The sequence below is a fragment of the Heterodontus francisci genome, chromosome 8 (genome assembly GCF_036365525.1).
Source record: "Heterodontus francisci isolate sHetFra1 chromosome 8, sHetFra1.hap1, whole genome shotgun sequence".
Classification (NCBI taxonomy): Eukaryota; Metazoa; Chordata; class Chondrichthyes; order Heterodontiformes; family Heterodontidae; genus Heterodontus; species Heterodontus francisci.
The window spans coordinates 123,652,007-123,668,268 of record NC_090378.1 but is presented as its reverse complement, the minus strand read 5'-3'; positions in this window follow the sequence as shown (position 1 = coordinate 123,668,268).

Here is a 16,262-nt window from a genome sequence, read left to right as displayed (position 1 = left end):
CCTTCCCTGTCTCGCCGCTGCCTCCCCTCAGCTACCCGTTCCATGCCTCGCTACTTACTCCACCGTCAGCAACCTGATGCCCACCACTTCTTCAGTGGTGCCGCAGAGAGCGACTGGCCGACGGCAGAGAGATGATAGCAGGGAGCGAGCAGCTGGGGTGGGGCGCGGTAGTAGAGAGTGATTGTGGTGGGTTGTGGGTAGGTGGTAGCAGGGAGCGAGCGATGGGGGAGCGGGGTGGAGGGGTGATAGCAGGGAGCGAGCGGTCAGGGTGCGGGGTCGGGGGGTGGTAGCGGGGAGTGAGCGGTCGGGGTGCGGGGTGGAGGGGTGATAGCAGGGAGCGAGCGGTGGGGGAGCGGGGTGGAGGGGTGATAGCAGGGAGCGAGCGGTCAGGGTGCGGGGTCGGGGGGTGGTAGCGGGGAGTGAGCGGTCGGGGTGCGGGGTGGAGGGGTGATAGCAGGGAGCGAGCGGTGGGGGAGCGGGGTGGAGGGGTGATAGCAGGGAGCGAGCGGTCAGGGTGCGGGGTCGGAGGGTGGTAGCGGGGAGCGAGCGGTCGGGGTGCGGGGTGGAGGGGTGATAGCAGGGAGCGAGCGGTGGGGGAGCGGGGTGGAGGGGTGATAGCAGGGAGCGAGAGGTCAGGGTGCGGGGTCGGAGGGTGGTAGCGGGGAGCGAGCGGTCGGGGTGCGGGGTGGAGGGGTGATAGCAGGGAGCGAGCGGTCAGGGTGCGGGGTCGGGGGGTGGTAGCGGGGAGTGAGCGGTCGGGGTGCGGGGTGGAGGGGTGATAGCAGGGAGCGAGCGGTGGGGGAGCGGGGTGGAGGGGTGATAGCAGGGAGCGAGCGGTCAGGGTGCGGGGTCGGGGGGTGGTAGCGGGGAGTGAGCGGTCGGGGTGCGGGGTGGAGGGGTGATAGCAGGGAGCGAGCGGTGGGGGAGCGGGGTGGAGGGGTGATAGCAGGGAGCGAGAGGTCAGGGTGCGGGGTCGGAGGGTGGTAGCGGGGTGCGAGCGGTCGGGGAGCGGGGTCGGGGGGTGGTAGCGGGGAGCGAGCGGTCGGAGTGGGGGTCGGGGGGGTGATAGCGGGCAGCGAGCGCTCGGGGTGGGGGTCGAGGGGGCACTAGCGGGGAGCGAGCGGCTGAAGTGGGATACTGTTGGGATGAATGGAGGCAGTGATTGCAGCCATTGAGGGGGTGAGGCAATGCGTCTGTTGTTATTGGTGGTGACGTCACCGTGTGCATGTGCAGATTCATCCTGGCAAGCTGGCAAATGTTCAGATGCACTGATGACGTCAGCGATCGCTGTGCGCATGCTCTGCATTATCAGGAAAGACTCCGAAAGAAAACATGTATTAAAATGAAAGGATTTAGCACTTAGTTGTGAGCCTACGTGATGGAAATTAAATATTTGAACGATTTGAATGAAAATCAGATCTACGTTCCACTTTGTCTGAAATTTAATCTATTGTCAGGTGGGTCAGCAGCAGCAAAAAAGAACTCCACCTTGCTACTTTATCTTTGGGAATTCATGTTTGAAGCTTCACTGCAGTAATCAGATATGTTTTTATGTACAAGGTAACATAGAGCCGTGTTTGTGTGTGTGTTTGTGTCCGTGTTTGTGTCCATGTGTGTGTCTCTGTGTTTGTGTCTGTTTGTGTGTCTTTGTGTGTGTGTGTGTGTGTCTTTATTTGTGTGTCCGTCTGTGTCTGTCTGTGTGTGTGTGTTTAGAACAAAGAACAGTACAGCACAGGAACAGGCCATTTGGCCCTCCAAGCCTGCGCCAATCTTGATGCCTGCCTCAACTAAAACCTTCTGCATTTCCGGGGACCGTATCCCTCTATTCCCATCCGATTCATGTATTTGTCAAGATGCCTCTTAAACGTCGCTATCGGACCTGCTTCCACCACCTCCCCCGGCAGCAAGTTCCATGCACTCACCACCCTCTGTGTAAAGAACTTGCCTCGCACATCCCCTCTAAACTTTGCCCCTCTCACCTTAAACCCATGTCCCCTAGTAACTGACTCTTCCACCCTGGGGAAAAAGATTCTGACTATCCACTCTGTCCATGCCGATCATAACTTTGTCAACCTCTATCATGTCGCCCCTCTACCTCCGTCGTTGCAGTGAAAACAATCCGAGTTTATCCAACCTCTCCTCATAGCTAATGCCCTCCAGACCAGGCAACATCCTGGTAAACCTCTTCTGTACCCTCTCCAAAGCCTCCACGTCTTTCTGGTCGTGTGGCGACCAGAATTGCACGCAATATTCTAAGTGTGGCGTAACTAAAGTTCTGTACAGCTGCAGCATGACTTGCCTATTTTTATACTCTATGCCCCGACCGATGAAGGCAAGCATGCCGTATGCCTTCTTGACTACCTTATCCACCTGCGTTGCCACTTTCAGTGACCTGTGGACCTGTACGCCCAGATCTCTCTGCCTGTCAATACTCCTAAGGGTTCTGCCATTTACTGTATACTTCCCACCTGCATTAGACCTTCCAAAATGCATTACCTCACATTTATCCGGATTAAACTCCATCTGCCATTTCTCTGCCCAAGTCTCCAACCGATCTATATCCTGCTATATCCTCTGACAATCCTCATCACTATCTGCAACTCCACCAACCTTTGTGTTGTCTGCAAACTTACTAATCAGATCAGCTACATTTTCATCCAAATCATTTATAAATACTACAAACAGCAAAGGTCCCAGCACTGATCCCTGCGGAACACCACTAGTCACATCCCTCCATTCAGAAAAGCACCCTTCCACTGGTACCCTCTGTCTTCTATGACTGAGCCAGTTCTGTATCCATCTTGCCAGCTCACCTTTGATCCCGTGTGACTTCACCTTTTGTAAACAGTCTGCCATGAGGGACCTTGTCAAAGGTTTTACTGAAGTCCATATAGATAACATCACTGCCCTTCCTTCATCAATCATCTTTGTCACTTCCTCAAAAAACTCAATCAAATTAGTGAGGCACGCCTCCCCTTCACAAAACCATGCTGTCTCTCGCTAATAAGTTCGTTTGTTTCCAAATGGGAGTAAATCCTGTCCCGAAGAATCCTCTCTAATAATTTCCCTACTGATGATGTAAGGCTGACCGGCCTATAATTTCCTGGATTATCCTTGCTACCCTTCTTAAACAAAGGAAAACCTGTGTATGTGTGTGTCTGTGTCTGTGTGTGTCTGTGTCTGTGTGTGTCTGTGTCTGTGTGTGTCTGTGTCTGTGTGTGTCTGTGTCTGTGTGTGTCTGTGTATGTGTGTGTCTGTGTATGTGTGTGTCTGTGTATGTGTGTGTCTGTGTGTTTGTGTGTCTGTGTGTTTGTGTGTCTGTGTGTTTGTGTGTCTCTGTGTTTGTGTGTGTGTTTGTGTGTCTGTGTCTGTGTGTATCTCTGTGTCTGTGTGTATCTCTGTTTTTGTGTGTGTGTGTCTCTCTCTCTGTCTCTGTGTGTCTCTGTGTGCGTGTGTGTGTGTGTGTGTGTGTGTGTGCAGGTAAAAAAGCTTCAAACTTTTTGGCCTGGATTGTTGTCCTGTTGCCAGGAGTGGCGGAGGGTGCAGAAAATGGTGGCCACTCTGCATTCTGTATCTCTGCCATTTCTGTGTTCCCCTCTATTAACTCTGCAGTCTAATCCTCCAAAGGAGCAACACTCACTTTAGCTACTGTCTTCCCTTTCATAGACTCAGAGTAGCTTTTGATATCCATTTTTATATTTTGCGCTAGTTTTCTTTCATAATTTATCTTCGCTCTTTTTATTATCTTTTTAGTAACCCTTTGTTGATCTTTAAAAGTTTCCCAATCTTGCAGCCTGCCACTGGCCTTTTCAACATGGTGTGCCTTAGTTTTTGTCTTTGTTATCCATAACTTCCTTGCTGAGCCATGGATGTTTTTTCCTCTATGGAATACATTTTAGTTCGGAGGAATTGAATATCTCCTTAAACATCTGCCACTGCTCATCAATTGTCCAACCTTTTAGTCTTCCTGCCCAGTCCACCTAGGGCCAAATCTGTCCTCATGCCTATGTAATTACCTTTGTTTAACTCCAGAACACTAGTGTGGGTCTCCAGTTTCTCGCCCTCAAACTGAATTTGAAATTCTAGCGTGCTATGATCACTCTTCCCTAGAGGATCCTTAACTATGAGATCATAAATTAATCCCACCTCATTACACAATACCAAATCTAGAATAGCCTGCTCCCTGGTTGGTTCCACAACATATTGCTCCAGAAAACAATATCTAATACATTCAATGAACTCTCCCTTGAGGCTACTCTTGCCAATTTGATTAATCCAGTCTGTATGCATATTAAAATCACCCAAGATTATTGCCATACCTTTCTTACAAGCCCCCAGTATTTCCTGGTTTATACTGTACCCCACTGCGGAACTACTGTTTGGGGACCTATAGATTACTCCCACCAGGGACTTCTTTCCCTTGATATTTCTTATTTCTGCCCAGATTGGTTCTATGTCTTGATCTCCAGTTCCTATATCATTTCTCACAACAGCACTGATCTCTTCCTTTACTAACAAAGCTACTCCGCTTCCTTTTCCTTTCTGCCTATCCTTCCGAAATACTGAGTACCCTTGGATATTCAATTCCCAAACCTGATTTCCCTGCAACCACGTCTCAGTAATTGCCACTAAATCATACCCATTCATCTCTATTTGTGCTGTTAACTCATCCATTTTATTCCAAATGCTTTATGCATTCAGATACGAAGTCTTTAAGTTTGTCTATTATCAAATTTCCCTACTCTTGTATGATTCCTTGGTGCAATATGACATTCACACACTCTGTGGTGTGATACATGGCTGCCTTGACCATATGTTATATAGAAACCAAGAAAGAGAAGGGAAACACTTCATTCACTGCCTGGTAAACTTCTCTCACTATTACTATATGGTTTTTATATGTGGTTTATGTAGGCTAATGTGGCTTCATTGTTGTCACGCTCTAAGAACCACAATGTACAGTCTAGTGTATTTGATTTGCAATATGAGATTGCAAACTCACTGTTCTTGTTCCTTTGTACCATTTAATGCCTACTAATGTCAGCATGAGGGATTTAAAGTGCTAAATTATCATTTTGTTTGCATCATCCCATCTGTGCCAAACAACTGGTTTACTATTTACGCTTATTTCTGTGGATCAAACTGCAAGGACTGGAAAACAGCCAGTGGGGCTAATCAATTATTCCCTCAGAATTGCAGATCCTTACAGTAAATCATTAGTTGATGCTTCACTTTATTTCAAGTGACTATTCAGAAGTCATTAGCTAATTTGGCTGTTGCTGTTCTGTAATTAGTTACTCATTGAGAGTCATAGAGTCACAGAGAGATACAGCACTGAAACAGGCCCTTTGTCTGAAAACAGGTGCCTTCCAGTAACTGTTTTGTTGACCTCTTTTTACAAAAAACACAAATTCCATCTATGGAATTTTTTTTCAGTTTTTAAAACACAAATCTTCAAAATTTAACAAAAAATGGTAGCGCTCATAACAATGGTTGTCACAAAGTTGCTGCCAGATTGTTATTAGGGGTTGCTGTGCTTTCCACACCAACAGTTTTCCATTACATGTCTTTTGTTTTAAGCTTTTTATCATTTTTTCATTTTTGTTCCTGCCTCATCTCGCAACAAGTGGAACATGGTTTTTTTTAGCAATCATTTCATTTCTGATTGTATAATGGGTAGATGACCTCGATTCATATTAAAATGGTTAATTGCATGGGTTCTGAACTTAGGTGAGTCTGAGCTCAGTGGCAGCATTCTCATCCTGAGTCAGAAGGCCATGAATTCAAGTTCCACTCAGACACTTGAACATAGAATCTCGACTAACATTTCAGTGCAGTGCCCAGTGGGTGCTGCACTGTCAGAGGTGCAGTCTTTCAAATAAGACTTTGAAATGAGACCCTATCTGCCCACTTGGATGTAAAAGATCTCATGGCACTATTCAAAGAAGAACTGGGGTCTCCTCACACGTGTTCTGGCCAATATTTATCCCTCCACCAACATTATTAAAACAGAAGAACATGTCATTTATTTAAATGCTGTCATACAGACATGGGGTGAGATTTATGCTCACCCCCGTGGTGGGGTTAGAGGTGGGGAGAGAGGAGCCTTCCACCTTCCTGTCTCCGCCAAAATTATTTCTGGGGTGCAGAGGCCTGTGAATGGCCTACCTGCCCCGCCTCCAATTGAGGCCCTTAACTGGGAAATCCATGCCAATTAAGGGCCTCATTCCACCACTGCCGCAATTAGCCGTGCGCCACGTGGCCCTGTTGTGTGCGGGAAGCATGACACAAAAACACATGCAGGTTGCTTTCCAGTTCGAGAGGTGGGGATCCCTTGTTAAAAGGCACTTACTGACTAAACAAGGGACTTGGCATCGAGAAGCGGGGGGCTTGCTGAGAGCCACAACTCTATTTTTGCTACCGAACCTCCCTGAACACCCAGTTCCCCGTGACCCCCACACACTGAGACTCTTCCGGGCTTGACCTACTTGTGGACTGGGTCCACGCCACTTCTGGGCCTCAGGTAGGTGCTGCACCGGCAACAGCCACTGCCTCCGCGGCGGCGCTGCTCCGTGAAAGAGCTGACGGCCTCTGATTGGCCGGCAGTTCCCACAGGGCAGGAGGTCTGTCGCCGGGGTCCTTGATCCCGTGGAATGCACTCCACAGTCCACTTAAGTGCCTAATTGGCCCTGGTTTCAGTGGGCCTCCCATAGAAGAAGCAATGCAGGGTTCTCGGTGTCACTTTTTCCACACATTGAGACTCCCGTTGCCTGGATAAAATCTCAGTCGTTTAGACTCAATAGAGTCATTTACAGTACAGAAGGAGGCCATTCTGCCCATTGAGTCCATGCCAGCTCTCCGTGGAATTATCCAGTCAGTCCTATTCTGCAGCTCGATCCCCAGAGCCCTGCAAGTCTGTTTCCAACAAGAGGCCATCCAGCTTCCTCTTGAAGTCATTAATTGTCTCCGTTTCCACCACCATTGTGAGTATTGAGTTCCAGGTCATTTCCACCCTCTGTGTAAAAACGTTCTTCCTCATATTCCCCCTGCATCCAAACGTTCTTCCTCATATTCGCCCTGCATCAAAACATTCTTCCTCTAGCTCCAGATGAGATTTAGGTATCTGGACCGCTCAGGAGGAGCATTGCAGTACACGCCAGCACGGGTATCCAGGATTATTGTCGTTTGCTGTACCCGGCGTAACCTGGCGATGGAAAGGGGAAACACCATTGAGGAGGTTCAAGGTAACCGTGAGGTGTCATCAGATGAAGATGGAGTTCCTGATGAGGACAATGGGCAACACTCACAAGATGGAAGGGGAGAGGAAGCAGGATGTCCTCTGGAATTAAGAGCAAGAGAGACCCGGGATGCCTTAATGGGCAAGCGTTTCTCTTGAGAGGATCACACCATGCAAAGATTTCACATTGTGGCATGCACTGAGCCATTGTGGGATTGCGAGAGGGGAAAGATACACACATCCAAGGGAAGAGATGATCAGATTAAAAACAACATCATGTCACGAGGAACCCAATCCAAGTGTGTGACAACCCAAGGGCAGCACTGTGGCGCAGTGGTTAGCACCGCAGCCTCATAGTTCCAGCGACCCGGATTCAATTCTGGGTACTGCCTGTGCGGAGTTTGCAAGTTCTCCCTGTGACCGCGTGGGTTTTCGCCAGGTGCTCCGGTTTCCTCCCACAGCCAAAGACTTGCAGGTTGATAGGTAAATTGGCCATTATAAATTGCCCCTAGTATAGGTAGGTGGTAGGGGAATTGAAGGAAGGTGGGGATGTGGTAGGAATATTGGATTAATGTAGGATTAGTATAAATGGGTGGTTGATGGTTGGCACAGACTTGGTGGGCCGAAGGGCCTGTTTCAGTGCTGTATCTCTAAATAAATAAATATTTCTCCTGCATCTCTTGCCCACAACCTTCAATCTGTGTCCCCTAGACCTTGTACCATTAGCTAGTGAGAAGAGTTTTTCCTTGTCTAAATTATCTAAGCCTGTCACAATCTTGCACACTTCTATTTAATCTCCCCTCCATCTCTTTTGTTCTAAGGAGAACAAACCCAGCTTTTTCAATCTAACCGTGTAACTAAAATCCCTCACTCCTGAACCCATTCTGGTAAATTTCCTCTGCACCCTCTCAAGGACCCTCGCATCCTTTCTGAAGTGTGGTGACTGCAACTGGATACAGTACTCAGTTGGGGCCTAACCAGAGCTTTCTAAAGGTTCAGCATAACTTCCCTGCTTTTGTACTTAATGCCTCTATTTATGAAGCCCAAGATCTCATATGCTTGATAAACCACTCTATCAATATGTCCTGCCTTCTTTAAAGATCTGATGCACATGCACCCCCAGGTCCCTCTGCTCCTGCACACTCTTTATTATTGTGCCATTAAGTCTCTGTTGCCTCTCCCCATTCCTTCTGCCAAAATGCATCACCTCACATTTGGCAGTATTAAATTCTATCTGTCACCTGTCTGCCCACTCTGCTAGTCTATCTGTGTCCGGTTGCAGCTGGTTCATATCATCTTCACTGTTTGCCACATCTCCAAGTTTGGTGTCATCGGCAAATTTTAAGATTCTATTCTATTCCAAGATCCGAGTGATTTATAAATAGCAAAAGAAGCAGTAGCCCCAGCACTGACCCTTGAGAAAAGCAACCATTTACTACAACTCGCTGTTTTCTGTCCTTAAGACATTTTTTTATCCAATTGGAACATTGCCTCTCCTATTCCATGAGCCTCAATTTTGTTAACCAGCCTTTTATGTGGTACCTTATCAAACGCTTTCTTAAAATCCATGTAAACAACATTCACCATATTCCCTTCATCAACCTTCTCTTACTTCATCAAAAAATTCAATAGATTCTTCAAGCATCATCTGCTTTTTACAAATCCATGCTGACTGTCCTTACTTAACTCGGACCTCTCCAAGTGTCTATTGATTTCTTCCCTAAATATTGTTTCTAAAACCTGACCCACCACTGACGTTAAACTAACTGGCTTGTAGTTGCTTAGACTGTCCTTACACCTTTCTTTTACACATTTGTCACTCTCTAATCCTCTGGCAACTACCCCCATATCCAGGGAAAATTGGAAGATTATGGAAAGCCTTTCCACGATCTCAACCCCATCTCCTTTAGCAACTTGTGAACCCTGGGATGCAGCCATCGGACCCGGATGCTAAGCATAACCAGCCTTTTTAGTACCTCCCCATTTCAATTTTTAGCCTATCCATTGCCTCTACTGTCTCTGCTTCTACTGATATTTTGGTAGATTCCATTTCCTTAGTGAGCACTGATACCAACTTCTCATTAAGTATATTAGCCTTGCCCTGCATATATTACCCTCTTTGTCCCAAATGGGCCCCATTGCACCTCTTATTATCCGCCTAATATTTCCATGCTGATAGATGATTTTTGGGTTCCCTTTTATGTTGGCTGCTATTCTGTTCTCATATTCTCTCTTTACCAGTCTTATTTTCTTCTTCACTTCCCCTCTTAATTTATTGTCCTTGGGACTGAACTGAGCACAAATTCACTGCCCTGATTCCTGCAGTGCAACGATGAATACACAGTGCTTTCTCACGTCAAGTCATAGATGAGGCAGAACTTCCTCAAACTTATTAATAAAACTGCATCCTACTGTTTAGCTCCCATGTTTTAACCGTGACTACACCCTACTGTCCCACTGTTCACTCAGGATGAACGCGATGATGCAGAACACCACAGTGCCCTGTTTGACCTGAAATGGCCATTGAACTCCATATGATAATAGGAACAGGCATAGGAATAGGGCATTTAGCCCCTCGAACCTGTTCTGCAATTCAATGAGTTCATGGCTGATCTGTGACCGAGCTCTCTTTCTCTCCCACCCTTCCCCCATCCCATCCCCAGGCCGTTAATCCCTTTAATACCTTTGGTTAACAGAAATCTATCAATCTCAGATTTAGAATTAACTATTGACCCAGCATCAAGTGCCATTTTCAGGAGAGACTTTCAGACTTCCATCAACCTTTCCACATGAAAGTATTTCCTGATTTCACTCCTGAAAGTTCTGGCTGTAAATTTTGGGCAGTGTCCCCAAGTCCCAGGTTCCCCAGCCAGAGGAAATAGATAGAGAGAAATGATCAGTTTCCCTTAATCTCTTGGAATCCTTGATCATGTGACCCCTTAATCTTCTAAATCCTAGGAAATACAGCCCTAGTTTGTGTAATTTTTGTAAGAGGAAATTTAACACCAGAACACCAGGTATCATTCTGTTAAATTTATAATATAAAATAAAAATAGAAAGTGCTGGAAATAGGTCAGGCAGCATCTGTGGAGAGAGAAGCAGAGTTAACGTTTCGGGTCTGTGACCCTTCATAGAACTGGCAAAGGTTAGAAAAGAATTAGGTTTTAAGTGAGGGAAAGCTGTTGGTGAGGATGAGAACAAAAGGAAAGGTGTGTGATAGGGCAGAGGGCAGGACAGATTAAATAACAAAGCTGTCGTAATACAAAGGCAAAGAGTGTGTTAATCCTAATGGTGAGAGACAAAGCATTCGTCCAGAGAGAGTGTTAATAGCAGAATAATGAGCAGCTCTACCTACACGAAAAGCAGGATCGTGGTTCAAAATAAAATAAAATAAAAAAATATGAAAAAAGGCCAGTCATGCTCTGAAGTTATTGAACTCAATGTTCAGTCCACAAGGCTGTAAAGTGCCTAATCGAAAGATCAGGTGTTGCTCCTCGAGCTTGCGTTGATGGTTACTGGAACACTGGAGGAGGCCAAAGACATAAATGTTGGCATGAGAGCAGGGGCAGAGGTGTTAAAACAGCAAGCAACCGGAAGCTGGGATCATGCTTTCAGACTGAACGGAGATGTTCTGCAAAGCGGTCACCCAATCTGCGTTTAGTCTCCCCAATATAGAGGCGACAGCATTGTGAGCAGCAAATACAGTACACTAAATTGAAGAAAGTACAAGTAAATCGCTGCTTCACCTGAAAGGTGTGTTTGGGGTCTTAAATGGTCAGGAGAGAGGAGGTAAAAGGGCAGGTATTCCACCTCCTGTGATTTCATGAGAAGGTGCCATAGGAAGGGGACGAGGAGTCCGGGGTGATGGAGGAGTGGACCAGAGGGTCGCGGAGGGAACGATCCCTTCGGAATGCTGACAAGGGAAGGGAAGATGTATTTTGTGGTGGCATCACGCTGGAGGTGGCTGGAAGACCACGATATTCCGTGCATCTGTGAACTCCCGAAGTTGCTGTCAGTCTCCGTGGAGTAATGACGGCAAATATTGTTTTGTTGTTAATACAACCATAAATATTGGGTCTTTGTCTTTTACTTAAATATGTCACAACAAGCACTTGATAAATCTTTGGCCCAGTTCTGTGCTCCTGGACAGAATCGGCATCAGTTTCCTGTCCTTTTCAGATGGCATGAATTTGCTACGTGTACAGGACCTGAATTTGTGAATGAAATGTTGTCGCAGCTTCCTAAACTACTTCTAATGCTGCTCTCCATCATGTTCCCATTTTGTGTAAAGTCAAAGTATCTGCCTTAACTTGTACATTCAATTCAAATTTGGCTCTATTTCTACACAGCTGGATTTGTGGTGGGTTCCTGTCTGTCTGTTTTGTATGGGCCCAAAGAGATAGGGAAAATCTGCTCGGTTCTATTTTTTGTTGATGGATTTGTGCTTTAATCTACCAATGACAGAGCAGTGCAGTGGCCAGACATTTCCCGCACTATGAAGCCAATCATTCTCATTGGGTTTTAATCAGGCACAGAAATCAAATACCTGTACATTGAAACTTTACTGCCTTAATGCAGACAGTTCTATACAAAAGCATTGCCAGATTCAAAAATGCTGTTAACAGAAAAATATACCTTATCTTCATGTGACCGGCTGACAAAATTTATGGCCTGACTCTCCTGTGAAGCATCTTGGACAATTTTATGATGTTGATAAAAGCGAGATAAATTAAGTTATTATTACTGTTACTACCTCTGACAGAACCTTTTTCAAATGTAATTCTTTGTGATCAAAATATAAATGGGATCTAATGAAAGATCACAGACATGAAACACTAACTCAGTTTCTCTCTCCAGAGATGCTGCCAGACTTCCTGAGTATTTTCAGCATTTTCTGTTTTTATTTCAATAAGTTGCATTACAGGCCCAGGATGGAATAGAGCAGGTGATTCTAATAAATTGCAAAAACTGTTCATTATATCGGGCCATTGTTGAGTGACCAACTACCAAGTGCTACCTGAATCAGCAGTAAACTCTTTCTGTACAGCGTAGCAACTTTAGTATTCTTTCAGTGTTTCTGCTGATGAATCCCTTTCCCTCATGCAGGCTATTTCACGGGACAGATGTCGCAGAAAGGACTCCAATCAAGAGCAGTGACCAGCCGAAATCCCCTCGGATCGGGAGCTCGGGGGAGAACATGGACTCGGTCAGTGATTTGATTTATGTGAAATACAAGCTTGGCTTGTTTTGTGTAATATTTTATATCCTTTAAATATGTTCGAAGGAAGCTTTGCGTGTTAAAACATATTGTCACACTAATAACCAAAATCTGTAATTTTAATTCTTTAAAGATTATTAATGACTTCATGGTTGACCACAAAGTTAGCACCTGGGCTGTGACTGTAGCAGCTTAAAGTGCATAGTCCATCAAAAACGGTATTTTGGGATCAAATCTAGTAAACTGCTGTCCAAATCGCAACAACGTAATACACCTCCCTGCATGCACACCAGATTCCCTCTTGAATGCAGGCTTTGTTTTTTCTATAGTTGACCTTTAGTTGCTGTTCAGCATCTTCTCTACAGAAGGGTGGTGTTTCCTGGAAGTTTATCAGTAAGCTGGTATCATTGATTTTAGTAGAAAGTGTCTCTCACCTGTTCCCTGGAAATGTCAGCAATTCAGTCTTTTAGCAGTTCAGTTAACCATTATTATATCTGTTCTGCATCTTTAGGGTCCTATTTCTGTTTTAAAATACCCTCCCTATTTATGGATTCTCCTCTTTTGGTCCTGATACACCCCCTCTTCAGTGCCTTTATTGCCTCTTCATTACCAATATTCTGCACTCACCTGTTAAGAGCTGCATTAGAATGACCTGAGTGATTTGACTCCTAATTTCCTTCCTTCTAACTCTCTCTGTTTCTAGTTCTTGCTGTCTCTTTCTGTCTCTCGAGTTCTTGCCTGCATGTGCGCTGGCTGGCTTTCTCATTCAGGCAAGCTCACCAATACTTTTTTGCACTCATGCTCTTTTTTGACTTGTTCAAGCCTAGCAGCACCACAGGATATGTTTTAACTTCATCCTATATAGGTGGATGCTGCAAAGTTACAATGAGTAACTGGGTGAGGCAGGCAAGTAAATATCTGCCTAGATATAGGAGTGTTCAAATACTGAGTGTTCAACTGAAAAGCAAAGGGATTATTTGATAACTTGGAGTTAAAACTCTAGCATAAGTGTTCAAATGTAATGGCCGTGATGAATTTGTGCATGCCATGTGCTAACAATCTAACTGGGTAATTTACAAACGTGCTAAATGATGAACTGTCAATGTTGGCTTATCAACCAGTGGATGTGAGATGGCGGCATCATTCTTCGGAGCAGATTTTGGCTGAGCGAGGGAGGAAAACCAATGGAAAGATTTCACCGTTTAACTATCATGGAATCATGCATTACTTCTCCTTCTCAAGACCAAACTGTTGTATCCACAATGCCTTCATTTTTTTTGCGGGGTGGGGTGTGGTAAGTGCCAGGGAGTTTCATGGCACAATAGATGTAACTGGGAAGAGGGAACCTTCTGAGATATAATCATTGACACACTTTATCAAAAACAAATTTCTGCAGTCATCTGAATTATCGTCTCAATCACCCATTCGCCCTGTGGACACTGTCTCCTCGGGAGTATCATCCTCGCTTAGTAGTGTGTCGTCATCAGCATCACCATTGTCCCACAGTCCCAAGGTTCCCAAGCGTTCCATCCTGGCAGCCGTCTGCAGCTGGATTTACAAGCGTTCTGGTAGATCAACTTAAGGCAATTGGGTTCCCAAGTGTTCTGCCTCAGTGACTGCCTGCTTTTCAAAAGTGGCATTTCCTGGGTGCAGGCAGAAGAATGGCCACGATAACATCGGAATCAGGCAAGAGGATGACGATCTGTACCAAAGCACTTTGGTAAGTACATGGATTGTTTCTATTAGTCATGTTCATGCTGCTTAATGGCTGTTGCTTCTGTCAATATATTCATAGACATTAAAAAAAGTTCCTCTTGTATTGAAGAAAAAAATTACCTCAGACCATTTGTTGCCATCTCGTCATATTGAAGATGGCGGTGTGGCTGCTATTAGTGCTAATTCGCAATGTCTAATTGCCACATTGTTGATATCTTTTCTGTCTTTTGAGTATTTTGGCCGTCATTTCAACTTTCTTTTGGAATGTTGCAATACTGTTTGAGTTTTGCTGACATTACTCATTAAATGTACAGGCCACACCAAGGTGTGGCACACTCATATCCTTATTCAGGGAATGAGCTGAAATCTATTAATTTCTGATTTCTCCCCATCCTTGTACCTGATTGCAACAATGTCCCAAGCAGGTACAGATTGAATGCTGGGTTCTTCAATTAGTGTGTAGCTAACCACAGGCACCTCTGGCACCTCCTGTTAGTTAATTGAGTAATAATAGCAGAGTCCTTGAACAGTTTTTCTTCCTTGGCCTTGGCTCACGTGAAGTTTCAAAGGCGGGATGAGAGCAAATGAAAAATAGGAGTGGAGAAAGGTACAGTCCAAAATAGAATTGTCACCATGTGACTGATTCAAAAATGACTAATCAAACCTAAACATTATTGGTCACATGGGTAACACGCTGGCCATATAACTTAATGACCCACTCATATATTTTATGTTGGGAAAGATTATTTCAAGCCTCTTTGATTGTGGTTTCTCAATAGCTTAGTGTGATTTCTGGAAACTTTCTTCTGATATTTAAGCATTATAATTCAACACAACCTCTGGATGAGTTCTGGCAAAGAAAATATTTGTCAACTAAATTTTTAGCTTTGCCAGGGCAAGCTATCATTCAGACAGTAAACTTCTGTACGTCAGAGTTTAATAATTACCAGGTGAGTATTGGCTGAGTGGTGTCAATGAGTTGGAGTGGGCCGGGACTGGGCAGGTCTGAGAGCAAACATTTTATCGCAAACAGAATCTATTTAAACACAACATTTGCCAATTACTGCAAACTGAACTCATGACCAAAACTATAGCAAAGTCTCCTGATAGAAGTAGGATTATTTCTGCAACAACATGCAATGAGTGGAGGATAGATATAAAATTATAGAATGATACAGCATAGAAAGAGGCCATTTGGCCTATTGTGTCTGTGTAGCCTCTTTGAATGTGCTGTCCAGTGCGTCCCTCTCCCTTGTCCTTTACCCATTGCTCTGCAAATTTTCCTCCTTCAAGTAATTCTCCAATTCCTTTTTGAAGGTTGTTTTTGAATCTGCATTCACCGCCCATTCAGGCAGTGCATTCCAAATCATAATTTGCTGCATTTAAAAAAACCCTCTTCCTCTTACCACTGATTCTTCCACCATGACATTATTTTTTTTTTAATTTTATGTTTACTGGCCCTTCTGCCACTGGAATCAGAGTAAATAAGGAGAAGTTATCAAATTCTTCATGATTTTGAACACTGCCGTCAAATCTCCCCCTGACCTTCTAAGCTCTAACAACAACCACCCCATAACTGAAGTCTTTCATTCTTGGTGCCATTCTAGTAAATCTAGTGGTGCAATGAATAAAGATGGAAGCTACTTCTGTTTCAAAGATAACGTCACTATGTTGTGCTGTTTATTACACCTCTGTCTTCTGCCATATGCCCCAAGTTCACATAGCTTCAAGGCCTCCTTTGTTAATCCCTTGTGTCTATTTGAAAACATGGAATCAGTCCATTGCAAGATATGAAATGGGAATTTTTAATACAGCAGAGTGGGTGGATAAAGGCAACGAATGGTCAGAATTTTCATCTTATTACTGATCTAATCAGCCTTTACAACCTGTATCAAATCTTCACATCACCTTCTCTGCTGCAAGGAGAACAACCACAGCTTTGAGTTAGAATTTCAGGTGTGAAAGGAGGAATGAGAGGAGAGGGAGAGAGAGAGTGCTTTCCAGAGGGAAAAGTTTGAGAAGGAATTACAAGCACAAAAAGACAGTGAAATCAGACAGATTGAATTGGTGAGGGAAAAATTGTCTTTACGT